At 36.6% G+C, this 11,339-nt stretch overlaps 1 protein-coding gene across 4 annotated transcripts in view; it reads right to left on the minus strand.

The window, feature by feature from the left end:
• Rnf182 (ring finger protein 182) overlaps nt 1-11,339 on the minus strand; it is a 56,849-nt gene that overhangs the window by 8,865 nt on the left and 36,645 nt on the right. The window lies entirely within an intron of this gene.

The raw sequence follows: 11,339 nt of genomic DNA on the forward strand, positions 1-11,339 counted from the left end.
TGAATGTAATACATTATATTAACAAAGTCAAGGACAAAAACCATATGATCCTCTCCATAGATGCAGAAAAAGCATTTGATTAAATTCAAGACTCATTCATGATAAAAACCCTGCAAAAAATTAGAATAGATGGTCTATACCTCAATTTAATAAAGGCTATCTATGAAAAACCATCAGCCAACATCATATTAAATGGCCAAAAACTGAAAACCTTCATGTTAAAATCAGGAACAAGACAAGGATGCCCATTATCACCACTCCTCTTCAATATAGTTCTGGAAACATTAGCCACAGCAATTAGACAAGAGAAAGAAATTAAAGCAATAAAGATAGGAAAGGAAGAAGTTAAACTATCATTATTTGCTGATGATATGATACTCTACATTGAAGATCCAAAAAAACTCCACCAAAAGACTTCTAGACTTAATTGACAGATTCAGTAGAGTATCTGGATACAAGGTGAATACCCAAAAATCAATACCCTTCTTATACACAAATAACAGACTCACGGAGAGAGAAATAAGGGAAAAAATTCCTTTTACAATAGCATCCAAAAAAATGAAGTATCTAGGAATCAATCTAACAAAAGAAACAAAAGATCTCTACACTGAAAACTACAGCACTCTGAAAAAAGAAATCGAAGAGGATATAAAAAAATGGAAAGATATCCCCTGCTCCTGGGTAGGAAGAATCAACATAGTGAAAATGGCCATACTACCAAAACTGCTATATACATTCAATGCAATGCCAATTGAAATTCCAACACTATATTTCACAGAACTAGAAAAAAGAATCCAAAAATTCATTTGGAACCACAAGAGACCTAGAATAGCAAAAGCCATTATAGGCAACAGTCACATGGCACCAGGTGTAACAATTCCCAATTTGAAACTATACTACAAAGCCACTGTGATAAAAACAGCATGGTACTGGCAAAGAAATAGGCCTGAGGATCAATGGAACAGACTGGAAGACACAAAAACAAATGCAGATGTACTCAGCTACCTCATCTTTGACAAAGGAGCTCACCATCCTCAGTGGAGGAAAGATAGCCTCTTTAATAAATGGTGTTGGAAAAACTGGATGTCAACCTGCCACAGATTAAAATTAGACCCTTATCTTTCGCCATGCACTAAATTAAAATCCAAATGGATTAAAGATCTAAATATTAAAACAGAAACATTAAACTTGCTGGAAGGTAAGTTAGGCAGAACTCTGGAAGACATTGGTATAGGAAAAGACTTTATGAACAAATCCTCAGTAGCACGGGAACTAGCAGAAAGAATCAACAACTGGGATCTCATCTTACTAAAAAGCTTCTGTACTTCAAAAGAAACCATCAGCAGAACTAAGAGACAATCTACAATGTGGGAAAAAATTTTTACCAGCTGTTCCTCAGACAAAGGACTATTATCAAGGATATATAAAGAACTCAAAACAATCAGTCCCCCCAAATATAAAGACCCGATTCAAAAATGGGCATCTGAAATGAACAGACATTTCTCAGACAAAGAAGTAAAAGCAGCAAGTAAATATATGAAAAAATGTTCCACATCACTGATCATTCGAGAGATGCAGATGAAAACAACACTGAGATTCCACCTCATCCCACAAAGAGTGGCTGCTATCCAGAAATCACACAATAACAAATGATGGCGGGGTTGTGGGGAGAAAGGAACCCTTCTCCATTGTTGGTGGGAGTGCAGGCTGGTGCAACCACTATGGAAATCAATATGGAGATACCTCAAAGAGCTTGGACTGGAGGTTCCATTTGACCCAGCCATCCCTCTGCTGGGTATCTTTCCAAAAGAACTAAAAGAATCATATCACAGAGAAGTATGTACACCCATGTTTATAGCGGCACAGTTTGTAATAGCTAAATCTTGGAAACAGCCCATTTGCCCATCGGTTGGAAATTGGATAAAGAAGACGTGGTTTTTCTATAAAATGGAATATTACTCAGTCATAAAGAATGAGAAAATAGATTCATTCATAGGAAAATGGATACATATTGAAGATATACTCCTAAGTGAAATAAATAAGTCACACATGTGTAAATACCGAATAGTTTCTCTGGTGTGAATAATCTGCAATAATACATAAGATCCTAATAAGATTACTGACATTTAGAAATGGGAAGAAAGGAGCTAAAGGTGTAGGGAAGGTGGGATGGGTAGGGGAAGGGTAATAAGGGAAAAGAAAAAAATGTGTGATAATGAAAAGATGGAAATAAAGTGTTTGTAGATGGGGAGGGGAGGAGGGAGTGAAGGGAGGGCAGGGGTAAGGGGAAAAAATGAGAATCAAGACTTGTCATGTAGAGGTACAAGATCCCACAATGAATGTAACTGTACTGTATCCCTAAAATGTACCAATAAACTCAATTAAAGCTGAAAAAAAAATCTCTTCCCTTGAATTTATTAAGTTGCTCTTTCTAGTCAAGTATATGGTCATTTTTTCTAGGTATTTGAGAACGGCACATTCTTTAGTCAAGCGAGACAAGATTCCAGTCTACCTATTAAATCTAACATTTATTTAGTCATTGTTCTATCTTAAGCTGTTTACAAGGTTATTACAGGTGGAAACAGTTGAGGTAGCTTTATTCAAGGGTCTCAGCATAACTTACATTTCTCATAATTTTACTTTACAGATTTTGTGGCTATATTATTTTGCATAAAATTTTCCTTTTATTACTATATATTGTCTTTCCTTATTTATGTCTTGAACTTAAATACCTTGTCTAAACCCACTGCTGGTAGTTCTACTGACTCGGCATTTGCCTAGGATCTTCATCCATTCCTTCATGTTCAACTTCAATGACTTTATTTCAAGTATTTCTATAAACAACATATAAATGGATTTCCCTTTTGAACTCAGTCTGACAGTGTCAAATTTTTAATGGGATAAGGCCAGTTTATTTATGTTTAATTTAAGATTGTTGGATGGGAACTTACACTTTCCTTCTCACTTGAGCAAGTTAATTAAATTTGAAATTTTTCCCTCCTGTTATCTTCCATCATCTTGCTGGTTGATGTTTTGTTTTGTTTGACACTATTTTCTTGAGTACTTTTGTCAAAGAATGGTAATGTCTCTAAATTCTTGCATTAGAATAAACTTTTTCATCTAGAGAAGGAAATGGCCATTTGGCTACGTATGGTATTTCTAGAAAGCTGGCTTTATCTCTCCATGGTCTATACAAGTTACTTCATTATCTCTAGCATCCTGCATCATAAATGAGAAATCTGTAGCTGGTCTGATACATTTTCATCATAGGTAATTTGCTCTATATGGAAGTTTCTAAGACTTTGTTCTCTTTTTTTTTTCAATATTTAATCCTATCATTTGTTTTAAGTGTTTTTGACTCTGTTCCTATGTTTTACCACAAAAATTGATTCAATTTACAACAACACCCAGAGTCAATCTTACAACATTTCTACACGATAGTCCTTGCAGTTACTCTTCCCTCCTTTGCTTATTCTCTAAACAGAGAGAGCATGAACACCTATGAAATCAGAGCCAATGAAAGCACAAATATACAAGAGTAACCAGCTTGGTTGGGGATTTAGCTCAGGGACACCGTGCCTGCCTCACAAGTACAAGGTACTACTCCTCTTCAATATAGTTCTGGAAACATTAGCCACAGCAATTAGACAAGAGAAAGAAATTAAAGCAATAGAGATAGGAAAGGAAGAAGTTAAACTGTCATTATCTGCTGATGATAGGATACTCTACATTGAAAACCCAAAAAATTCCACCAAAAGACTTCTAGACTTAATTGACACTTTTAGCAGAGTACCTGGATACAAGGTCAACACTCAAAAATCAATAGCCTTCTTGTACAAAAATAATAGACTCATTGAGAGAGAAATTAGGGAAACAATTCCTTTCACAATAGCCAAAGAAGAAACAAAGGAGAGTGCAGATGACAAAAAACAACAAAAACAAAACTTGACAAAGATGAAAACTAGACCCTTATCTGTCACCATGCACTAAATTTAAAATCCAAGTGGATTAAAGATCTAAATATAAAAACAAAAACACTAAACTTGCTGGAAGATAAGTTAGGCAGAACTATGGAAGACATTGGCATAGGAAAAGACTTTATGAACAAATCCTCAGTAGCACGGGAACTAGCAGAAAGAATCAACAACTGGGATCTCATCTTATTAAGAAGCTTCTACACTGCAAAAGAAACCATCAACAGAACTAAGAGACAAACCACAATGTGGGAAAAGTTTTTACCAGCTGCTCCTCAGACAAAGGACTATTATCTAGAATATATAAAGAACTCAAAAAAAATCAGCCCCCCCAAATATAAAGACCCGATTCAAAAATGGGCATCTGAAATGAACAGACATTTCTCAGAAAAAGAGTAAAAGCATCAAGTAAATATATGAAAAAATGTTCAACATCACTGGTCATTTGAGAGATGCACCCTACAAAGAATGACTGCTATCCAGAAATCAACCAATAACAAATGTTGGCGGGGTTGTGGGAAGAAAGGCACCCTTCTCCATTATTGGTGGGAGTGCAGACTGGTGCAACCACTGTGGAAATCAATATGAAGATACCTCAAAGATCTAGGTTTAAAGGTTCCATTTGACCCAGTCACCCCTCTTCTGAGTATCTTTCCAAAAGAATTTAAAGAATCATATAACAGTGATATATGTGCACCTATGTTTATAGTGGCACAGTTTATAATAGCTAAAACTTGGAAACAGCCCATTTGCCCATCAGTTGGAGACTGGATAAAAAAGATGTGGTTTTTCTATAAAATGGAATGCTACTCAACCATAAAGAATGAGAAATTAGACTCATTCACGGGAAAATGGATACATATTGAGGATATACTCCTAAGTGAAATAAATAAGTCACACATGTATAAATACCGAATAGTTTCTCTGGTGTGAAAAACTATAATGGTACATAAGATCCTAATGATATAATTGACAATGTGAAATAGGAAGAAAAGGGCTAAAGATGTAGGGGAAATGGGAAGGGTGGGGGAAAGGTAATAAGGGAAAAGGAAAAAAAACATGAGAAAATGAAAAAATGGAAATAAAGTATTTGTAAATAGGGAAGGGAGGCAAGGGTGAAGGGAGGGCCCTTAGGCATAAGGGGAAAAAATGAGAACCAAGATCTGTCATGTAAAGGTACAAGATCCCAATGATGAATGTAACTGTACTGTGTACCTAAAATGTACCAATAAACTCAATGAGAAAAAAAAAAGGTACAAGGTTCTGAGTTCGATCCCCAGCACTGGAAAAAAAAAAGTATAACTACCTAACATACACATGAAACCATAAAAGAAAATAACCCCACATTACTAAATAACTCAAAAACATACAAAAACTTAAACCAATAAGATCTCCAATGGGAACACAGATTAGATGTTCCAATGAGCCACTGCATACGTGATTCCTAAGTAGCTCCTTTGCCAGAGAGTCTGAATGCTGAGACTCAGGATCTCTTCCTTCCAGGTTGCAGGCATATTTACAGAGTCTGATCCAGGTCAAGTTCTTGGGTTACAATTCTTGCTGTCCCTCTCCCTGGATGTGATGGTAGATTCTCAGACAAGTTCACTGGCATTGAATTGTCCACCAAGTAAGACCGTTCTTCATTCCTAACAGTTCAAGAACTTTTCCAATACATGCAAATTTGTCTTTTTTCATAATCTTGCCTGGAACTTAATGAGTTACTTGAATTTACAGACTCAAGTCTTGATTTTAAGCTCAGAAATTTTGTTTCTTATATTTATCTAATTATTGCCTTTCTTCCATCTGCTCCTTTTTCTCTTTCTGGCTCTCCTATAACTCACATGTTCTACTTCCTGGATCTATTTTTCTCTTGTGATTTCCATTTTGCTTTATATTTTGTTTTGTGCTCTCAGATTCTTCCACTTGACCAACAAAGCTATCAATTCAAGTCTCAAGACTCAACGTCTCCTTCAATTCATTTACTGGAGTATTTCATGGGAAAATCCCATACTGTATGTCATCTCTAGAAAGTCTTTCTGTACTGCATTTAAATCTCCTTATGTACTCTTACTATTTCTGTCAGGTTGTCATGTGTCCCCAGCTGCCACTCTGAAGAATGTGTTCTGTCTACCCTTCTCCCGGCTACGATGGCATTCTTCTTCATTACACTGCTGCAGTTCTGGTCCGACTGATGGAAGACCCAAGTGACGGCAGTGCTGAGTAGTGGGAAGCAGAGTGGTCTAGCAAGACAAGCATAAGGGTGCTGCTAGGGCTCTGCAAGGCAACCAAGGGAAGCCTTTCTGCTCCAAGGCCCAAAGGAGAATTCAACCCAATACAGTTCTTTTTCCTCTGTCTTTTGTGGCACACACACACACACACACACACACACACACACACACACATTGAAATGAGGGTGATTCCTTGAGAGTCAGAGTCCTCTAACCTTGCACCTCAACACACCGTATAATGTGTTCTGATCCTCCTGTGAAACTCACCAGATGCCCTCCTAGCCCAGAAGCAACCTCCCACCTGCTCCCAGTACCCCACCCTCAGTTTCCACAAAGCTTGGGGTTTCGCTTGTGCTCAGGGGTCTGTTTGCTCCAGGAGTGATTTGGGTCAGGAGAATAGACGGAGTAGAACTGATAAGAGCAGCATAATGATACATATTGAAGATACACTCCTAAGTGAAATAAATAAGTCACACATGTGTAAATACTGAATAGTTTCTCTGGTGTGAATAAACTGCAATAATACATAAGATCCTAATAAGATTATTGACATTGTGAAATGGGAAGAAAGGGGCTAAAGGTGTAGGGAAGGTGGGATGGGTAGGGGGAAGGGTAATAAGGGAAAAGAAAAAAATGTGTGATAATGAAAAGAAGGAAATAAAGTGTTTGTAGATGGGGAGGGGAGGAGGGGGTGAAGGGAAGGCAGGGACAAGGGGAAAAAATTAGAACCATGACTTGTCATGTAGAGGTACAAGATCCCAACAATGAATGTAACTGTACTGTATCCCTAAAATGTACCAATAAACTCAATTAAAGCCGAAAAAAAAAAGAGCAGCATAAGGAGCCCCTTTAGGTTGATATCTTCTCAGAATCCTTGCAAACTACAGTCCGTGAGAGGATTTTTCAGATATTCATCCAGATGGAAAGCACTGGAAGTTGTCATAAAAGTTTAATTTGCAAAGAACCTTGGCAATGCTACTAATCATGTTTAGTGACTATTACATAAAGCTGAATAACAAATTGATATTCATTCCTAAATTCATAATTATTTTTACAATTCTTATTTTAGAATTCTTCCTTTCATAGAATTGTTTTGTTTCCTTTCCTGTATAACAAACTGTCTGACACCCAGGTATATGAATCCTTCTACTTTTCCTTTGACTAGTCTTCCTAAATCATGCCTTTAAAATGTTACATTTAAATTCAGAGAGTTATATTTCTATATACTAGTTAGCCATTAGATAAGAATCCTCCATGTTCTTCTATTTTTAAAAATGTTCATATATATTTTTAAAACAGACTTTCTGGAGTCTTTCTTGTTAGACCTTGGACTACCTGGGGTCTTCTTTTCTGGTTTTTCATTGTGTAATCAATCTATTTCAAAATTTAAATTTATTAGTACATCATTTTACCTAAATATGCTTTGCCCTGACCCCTAACAAGTGTGGTAGACTGTTTGCAAATAAGACAGCAACAGCCCTGTACAAATGCTTTTTGCAATGTGACTTTATTTCACCCCATCACCAAATGGAGGAATCCTTGTACCATCCTTAAGTCCTGGTTGACCCTGGGACTTCTTTTGACCAATAGAATGACGGTGAAGCAACTCTGTGGGTGATCTGACCCCTAACCCCACAGGGCTGGACAGTTTCTGCTCTTGCTCTCTGGGAACCCTGAGACCACTATGCAAAAATCCCAGGTTCATTTCCTGTAGATGAGAAACCAGAGAAGCCTAAGCAAAAGCCTGCACCAACACCACTGAAGTGCGCAAGACCATCACACACCACCCAGCCTCAACTGTACCACCCAGGACAAGCTTGTGCGAATGAGTGGCCCCGAGTGAGACCAGCAGGGCATCATCCCCACCCAGTACAAAAGATTATATGGACTCAAGCAAATAAAATATTGGCTGTTTGACACCACTAAGTTTTCACATGGTTTGCATTGTGACAATAGGTAACCAAATATGCTGCTGTTTCTTTCCGAACTAATCCAAAGTCATTCTCTGGCTACTGAAATTGTTTTCCTCATTTAGCAACAGGTGCCATTCTTACTTAAAAGACTGCCTTAGAAACTCTGAAGCCAACCAACCCGTAGCACTTGCTTTTTGTTTGTGTTATAAATCATTGGTCAAAGTAGTTTCTATATATTCTTCCAGGCATGAACTTTTATCATTTTTATTATAACTTCTGTTAATTAAAAGAATCTCTCTAAAAAGCTCAAGAATTTTGAAAACACTGCATAAGCTCCATAACATAATGGGCAATACTAATTCTCACAGATATAAGGATACCTTTGGACAGTAAGCATCTTTCTCAAGATTACATAAGAAAGTCAAGACAAAAGGAGTTCAAATGTAATACAGCTAACAACAAAATCTGAAGCGCCATCACTGTGATCCTGTTTGCTTATCCAGACTTCTATTCTGTATTACTCCAATAAACATTTGAATTCATTTTATAGATTTTTGGTTGAATTCAGATTCTTCAAAATATTTCATGTACAAATTTCATGTAGCCTTTATCATGCTCACAGAGTTCAGCAACCATTTTAGTTTGGCATTAACAAGATAGATTACATTTTTTTCCCTATGAAACCACAACTGCCAAGTTTCAACCTTCATTTCCTGGATACTTCTCCTATCCTAGAAAATAAATATCACAAGCACTGCTCAAGATGATGCGGCAATAAATTTCAAAGGCTCTCTCATAAGAAAACTAATGCAAGCTAAAATATTATTATGTTTATTATCTATGGTTTCTGTTGTTAAAGATAGAGCTAAAAGGCTTGCTTCTACTTTCAATTTCTTTTTGGACCAAACAAAGCATCACTCTTCAAACATTTTCATTTCTTGATCATTAGTTTTTATGACATCCTAAATTCTTTGACTAATAACTCTATCCCCAATAACATATGAATGATTCTGGCACTTATAGAATCATCCTTCTTTGTGAATATCAAGGCAGAACACTGTTTTTTTAAGTTAAGCTATTGATAAATTATACACACTTGCCATCTCCCTAATGTCAAATCTCTTTCACAAAACCCCATGATCCTAATCTTATTATTTATGGCACTTGGGTCTCAAATTAAGCTTAAACACACATGTGGCATCTATCCTCAAGAAAATCTAGTTTTTCAATGCAGAGATTCAGAAGTCAGCTTCTGTTAGAGCTTAAGTCATGTTTTTGCTAATAATTACTACTAATAATATGCTGATCGGTCTCTGACAACAGTTCCAGTTAACATTTTCTTTTCAGGAACATTAATAATATTTAAATTTTGTATAAAATTTAACCTACAACACCAGTAACCCATAAAGTTGCTTGGTAGCATGAGGAACAATTCCAGAAAGCCTCCCTCAAAGATTAAAATTTACTTCACCCCCTCCTCCAAGATCAAGCAGTTAGGGGATCATAATCTTATTGATGATCTAGAAATCTTGACTACTTAGTTTTGAGAGAAGCTACCACACAGCAGTTTCTGATGCAGTACTGGAAGCAGTTTTAATTCAGTAAGAGAGAAAAGAATGAGTCTTCTCATACTCTGTCTAGAGCTCCACATTCATTTTCAGGATGTTGGTATGACCAGGAGCAAGACCATGACTTGCAGGTGATCTTGGGATGGAAGCACGTAGCATCTGAAGTCAAGACACAGATTTGGGACTTGGCTCTGACTTGACTAAAATGTGGTCTTGAACTAAGAGATAGCATAAAGCTGGTGTGAGGAGTCAACAAAATCACTTAGGTGTAAATATTTTGCATAAATAAGCACTATATGACTGCTACTAGAAATTTAGAAATAATGTATTCATTGATATTTTTGAAGTACTTCAAGCATTCTAAACTGGTGGCAGAAAGAATATGCATTAAACACAGCTTCAGAAAAATACACTGGTTTTCTGTCTACAAATAGTCAGGGAAGCATAATCCATCAATTTTGCAATATTGCAATAATTTCTACTGTCTGATGAACTGAGAGGGAAATGTTATTTTTTATTTTGCATATATTATATATATGACACTAATAAATAATGTCTAAATCTCCTAAGTCTAGATTGTTTTCTTGGTTCTTTACTCTTTACTTGAAAGAAGTAAACAAAGATATAATTTAAGATCACAAGCTAATAAGAATACAGCCTAACAAACTTGACAAGTCCTTTTTCATTAAACTAATCTTGTTCCCTTATCAATTCCTTCCGCTACCATTTTGTTTGGTCAAGGTTTTTAAAACTCTCTAAACTTATTGACAATAAAATAAAATGTCTGAAGAAATCAACTGCTATATATGGCTGGTGAGTGTCTCCTAAGATCCGGGCCTTCAAGGACTGATGCCCAGGGTAGTGCTAAAGCGGGCCTAGTAGGAGATCCCTGTATGACAGGGCTGTGCCCTCTGAGCAGACTGTGGGACTCCATTCCATCCTCTCAGTCTTTGCCCCCTGGCTTGTGATGTTTGCCCCCTTGTTTGTGTGGCTTTCCTCCTCCATTTATATTTGACATTTAAGATGTCTAAGACTTAAGTTTCAATCTTTCTCTCTCACCCCCACCCTACACGTTCCAAACAGTTTTTCCCATTACGATACACAGCACTACCATTCTCTCAGTTTTTCCGGCCAAAACTAAGAGTCATCACTGATTCTACATTATACATTTCTCCTCACATCCACTCCATTCCCAAGTCAATTCTATGTCCAAAATATATCTCCAATCTTGTATTGTCATTCTATCCCCATTACCAACATTCTACCTAACCCAATTTTTGACCTTGTTCATTACAAAACAGCCTAATTTATGTTCCTGCTTCTAGTCTGGTGGAAGGCAGACTATTTTCTTTGCAATAGCCAACAGTAAGCTTCAAATATATATAAATGGATTATATTTATTATCTGCTTATAACACTTCAGTAGTTTTCCATCAATAGAGATTAAAATCCAAACTCCACATATCAAGACTCTGTACAAGCTGGTCTCTAGCTTCTCTCCACCCCATCTTGAACCCCTGTCCATTTTGCCTTCCTGTCTCCCTGGTCTTTGTTAAGTTTCATGGATGACAGTCACTCTCCTGCTTTGGGCTGGTTCTTTTTTTTTTTTTTTTTTTTTTTTTTTTTTTTCTCTATTTTTAATCATGGTGTTCAAGAA

Source organism: Fukomys damarensis, unplaced genomic scaffold (assembly GCF_012274545.1).
Source record: "Fukomys damarensis isolate Sample0158 unplaced genomic scaffold, DMR_v1.0_HiC HiC_scaffold_10, whole genome shotgun sequence".
Classification (NCBI taxonomy): domain Eukaryota; kingdom Metazoa; phylum Chordata; class Mammalia; order Rodentia; family Bathyergidae; genus Fukomys; species Fukomys damarensis.